The following is a 5,099-nucleotide window of genomic DNA, read 5'->3' as shown; positions in this document are numbered from 1 at the left end:
CAGTCTGATGGATGGTTTATCCTCATGTCAATGATTTTGCTGTATGCCTCTATTAAGGTTGTAATCTCTGTTGGCAAAGTTACTGACATGAGGAACTGAGTTAATGGTGAACCCCAAATAATCCCTTTAGTTTGAAGGCTTTAATTTTGATTTAATTGGATGGATAATGATCCTAGTTTCCAAATAATTGTTAAGTGGCTGTTACCGTTTGTTCAGCCCGTCCTAAGTTTCCACACAATTAGTATGTCATCCAAAGAAGCCATTACCATTGTGTGGCTGGTTGTCATATTTTGTAAATAACCTAGGTGCTAATGTAAACACATTAGGTAGTGCTCTATACTGCTAGAGCTGAGCCATCCAATTAGATAAAAATAACGTCCGTGGTCACCTGTTATGGGTACTGAAATTGTAAGCATCCTTTGAATCAATGCTTGCCATTTTCGTTCTTAAAACGAATATACTTATCAATAGAAAAGGTTTCTGTTCTTAAAACGAATATATCGTTTTATTTATTTTTCACTTTTCCATCTATTTATTTATTTAATTAATTTTATGATATATGGTCCCTAGATAAGGGACATATCAGACATTTAAACTGATAAGAACAGATATTATACTTGATCTTAGCCAAAAAGCCGAGACCTGATCTATAATTGATGCGTCAAGCGCCATATCCTATTTTGTTAGGAAGGGAATGCGTAGATAATAATTCTTCCCTTGCAATGCAGCTAAAACCCCATCTGTTGCTGATGTCCAGTGTCTGTATCCCTTATGACATATTTGGTAATTGGTGATTATGTCTGGATACGAGTAGATCGGCATCTGGTGTTCCATATCGTGTAGAAACATCAGCAAATACTATAGCCCAACTTGGTGTTCTCCTCCAAATTCCTCTCTCGATATATCAGCTGGACTAGAAGATTATGTGTTGTAAAATTCTATTGTGTATCCCCGGATACTGTTTAAGATATGAGTGTCAAAAAGTTATTTATTCGATGTCTTCTCGCACCAACCTCCTTGCTTCCTTCTGGTTTTACTGTTTTCTTCTGGATCCCCGAGGTCGTGTGTTGTGGGTGTACACATCTTCCAGCATAGGGGCGATACCTTTGAGGATGATGTTTGGACGTTTAGATGAGCTCCAGTTTGGCTTCATTGTCCAACTCCTTGACTTTCTAGATAGGTCACCCCCAAATAAAAAGATTTTGCTAGGAGGTTTCGGGTTTACACAGGCCCGCGTCAATCCCGGTTGGATGTAACCAGATGCATAAATTGATTAGTTTAGTACATTCAGGGATTTACAATCCCTGGTGGCAAGTGACAGCTATGGTGTCAGCTAATGTTTGCCCCTGCAGTAGATAGAAAACATATGGTCTATGCTGGCTTCTAACCTGGTTTGTAGATCTTTCCCAGTTAGCTTTACTCACAGCTGTACTGTTGTTCCCCCTGAAACATAGACAGACATTCCCGTGTGACTTCCCAGATGGGAAAGGAATTTGTCAGTAAATTTTTGGACTGCTAAATCCTTCAGTCACAACATAAGTATTCCTGTATTTCTATCAGGAAAGGACCAATAATGCACTCTATGTACTTTGTGACTTAGAAAAGGCATCACCTCATTGTTACAGCTCTTACATCTGTTTACCTGTCCAGGGTTTGCCCTAGGCTTGACCCCAGCACTCTTCTGACAGAAGAGTCTACTGGGGAGAGAGAAGCATGATTATAGCCCTATAGAAAAGGTGCTGCTTCCTTCTCCCTGAGTCTGTCTTTTCCTCAACCACTTCCCTGTAATAGTAGAAGTGAAATACAGCCCTGTATAAGGTGCTGCTATGGGACTTACCCACTGGAGGATTTCTTCTTGGACCTGCATCGCTGCAAAACGGTATGTTCTCGCAGGTGCAGGCCCCGCAGTGCCAATGCGGTGCAGTGTACACGGCCACTGTGCCGCCTGTATCCCCGTTGGCCTGCGGTGCTCCAAAGCGCGGTGCAGTGCTCACAGCACTGAGCCGCCCGTACTGCCGTTAGCCTGCGGTGCTCCAATGCGGTTCAGTCCCTCGGGGAGCTGGCCGCTCGCAAACCGCAGGTATGGCAGTTTTAATGCGGTGCAGTGCTTCCCGCACTGTGCCGCTCCTTCTCCTTGTGCCTGCGGTGCTCCAACGCGGTGCAGTCCTCTCGGGGAGCTGGCCGCTCGCAGCCGCAGGTCTGGCAGTTTTAAAAAACGCGGTGCAGTGCTTCCCGCACTGTGCCGCTCCTTCTCCACTTGGGCCTGGGGTGCTCCAATGCGGTCCAGTCCTCTCGGGGAACTGGCCGCTCGCGACCCAAGCCCAGCGGCTCCAACGCGTACTCAGTGCTCTCGGGCACTGACCGCTTGCCGCTATTTTTAGTGCTGTGGAAAAAACCCAGCACCTTCCAGCCCCTCGGACCCATGTAGTATAGGTCCGTGGGGCTGTTGTCCGAGCCGTCGGAATGACGGATCCAGAATGCTCCACCGCTGTCGGCGTCCTGCTGGAGCTGAGGTCGGCTCCGGCTCCCGTTTAAGGGAGATAGTGGTGCCCCCGGCCGTTGCTGGCTGCCTGCAGTTCTGCAGACTCTCCCCAGCCAGTTTTCATCAGCCTGCCTGTAAAAAAGGTAAGTCAAGAAACTAAGTTCTCCTACCTTACTTGTTGCAGGTTCAACCCTGCCGTTTGGGAGGAACGTCCTCCCCTCGTAATGACTTGTTCACAATGCGTGTAGCGATAATGGCGCACGTGCGAGGTGGCGGGTTCTTCATGTAGTCACTCACGTGACTCCGAAGTAAAATCTGCCTATAAAGCTACAATAAATAAAAAGCTGCTCTAAGCACTCTTGTCTCTTGACTCTTGAACCAAAGCATTCTGGAGGGAATGATCCCTTTGGAATACTGGAAGAGGAAAGGAGAGAAAGATTTATCTTGAGGTGACTTCATACTTGGATACTTACCAAGTCAATGGATATTTTTAAGGCAGAGATTGACAGATTCTTGATTAATATGGGTATCAGGGGTTATGGGGAGAAGACAGAAGAATGGGGTTGAGAGAAAGATAGATCAGCCATGATTGAATGGCAGAATTGACTTGATGGGCCGAATGGTCTAATTCTGCTCCTAAAACTTATGAACTTATGAAAATGATCTATTGACCAGTGGGGTGGAAGATACGTCAAGAAAATAATCTCCCTGTTCTAGTTATGAAGAGAGAGAACGATTGGATAAATGTGTGAAATAGAACAGATGAATTTGTTGGTGTATTTTTGAATGACAATAAAGTCTTTGATTGATTGATGGATTGAGAGCTATGCCAAGTATTAAGAGAGAGAAATCTGGTGAAGGGAAAGGGAAGATATTGCAGAAACAATGGAATGGAAGGACTTTCAAAACAGTAAATGCAAGAAACATTCTGAAGGTCAAGAGGCATCACTGGGATGTATGGAAGCCAAGAAAATTCATTACCTTATTGGTATATATTTTATTTAGTGGGAGAGAAAGAGTTATTTTTCAAAGGTGATTGCGTCAGAATAGATATAAGAGAGATGTTTTGTGCTGGTGTCATTTCCATTACTCCAGATGCAGATTCAGCTGTTAAGGCCCAAACTCTGTAATCGCCTCTGAAACTTGTTTTTACATCTACTTCCATTGTTAACATGTTCCCAGAACCCTACATCTCTGATCAAGCTTTATATAATTTGTCTTCACATTGCTTTATTGTTCTTACTTTAAATTTCGGCATTTAGAAGTACCTTACAATGTTTATTGTATTAAAGTGATATTTCAACGCAAGTGTGTGTTAAATGGCATTATTAGAAAAATAATATATTACATTACCAAAGAGGCTATTGTCATATCTCGTATAACATTACTAAAGAGGCGATTAACAAAATATCTACTATAGTGGAGAAATTTATTTGGCTTCCATAACTTGGCTCTCACTCAGCTGTAACAGCGGAAACACAAGTAGTTAGTGCTTTTGGCAAAGTTACAACAGCAGAGCAGGAGAAGCCCCCCAAAAAAATTCATGCCCAGGGCTACTGTTCATTTCTAGTATGAACAAAAGATAATCACATTAAATAATAGTGTCAGCATGCAGATATTTAACTTCATAAGAGTTTATGACTCTATGCTAATTCAGGAGTATACGCATTCAGTTTAATGAATATATATTTTAAATACCTTGGTCGTGCTACCTTTGCTATAACTTATTAAATAACCGGTAATCATGAATTGTCATCCAAGCTGACATTTGGTAACAAGTAAACAACACTGAAGCAATTGAGACATCCTGAAGAACTTGGCATGGCTGAAAATTACTTTCAAACCAATTTCATTGCAGGATTGTTTTATTACTGTTTGTTGTACCATTCCTCTGGACAACTTTGGAGCATCACTAAACATACACTAAATACAATGATGAAGTTAACTGTGGTTAACTGTCGGGTATTGCAATCGTGTGACATTTAGATGTTGCTGTGATTGTTTGTACATGAAGTGAGCTGCTGAATACGAACAGATATGCTTATTTCTGGAGGCACTACCTAGAATTGCTTTAGCAGATGTTTCCCTTTAGTGTGGGGAATTGTTGAACAATAGATTTGTTATGCTTAGATCTTTTTGCTTTTTATTTTACTTTTTTCTCTCTATATTTGTTATCATGATGTCCTAGCATATATCTTTGTTGATGGTCATATACTAAACTCATTTCATGTATAGCATCTAAAAAAAAGAATGAAAGGTAAAGTGGAATCTCCAATTTTCTTTCCCTTCCTTTGGGAATGCTTCCTTTCTGAAGCAAGCTTTCCAAAATTTGCATCACGGTTGTCTTTTTGATATTCAAAAGTTTCAAATGGTTCAAAGATATTTTATTGTAACAGTTAAGGTACAGTGATATGCAAATTACCATACAGCCATACGGAAAAAAAGCAATAAGACAACTACATAAAAGTTAACATAGACACATTGTACTAGAAGCTTCCTTATGTCGTTTGTTGGTTGATGACCATAACCCAGGAACAATTGTATACTGGAGGATTCTTCAGGATAGAGTTTTCTCACATTTGGAAGAGAAGGGGCTAATTAGGAACGTCGTTTTTTT

At 41.5% G+C, this 5,099-nt stretch overlaps 1 pseudogene; it reads right to left on the bottom strand.

The window, feature by feature from the left end:
* Positions 1-534: 534 nt before the first annotated feature.
* LOC116980211 lies at positions 535-647 on the bottom strand (annotated as a pseudogene).
* Between the last annotated feature and the right edge of the window lie 4,452 nt (positions 648-5,099).

The sequence above is a fragment of the Amblyraja radiata genome, chromosome 13 (genome assembly GCF_010909765.2).
Source record: "Amblyraja radiata isolate CabotCenter1 chromosome 13, sAmbRad1.1.pri, whole genome shotgun sequence".
Classification (NCBI taxonomy): Eukaryota; Metazoa; Chordata; class Chondrichthyes; order Rajiformes; family Rajidae; genus Amblyraja; species Amblyraja radiata.
Note: the sequence above shows the minus strand (reverse complement) of the source record. Positions and strands in the feature narration are given on the sequence as shown.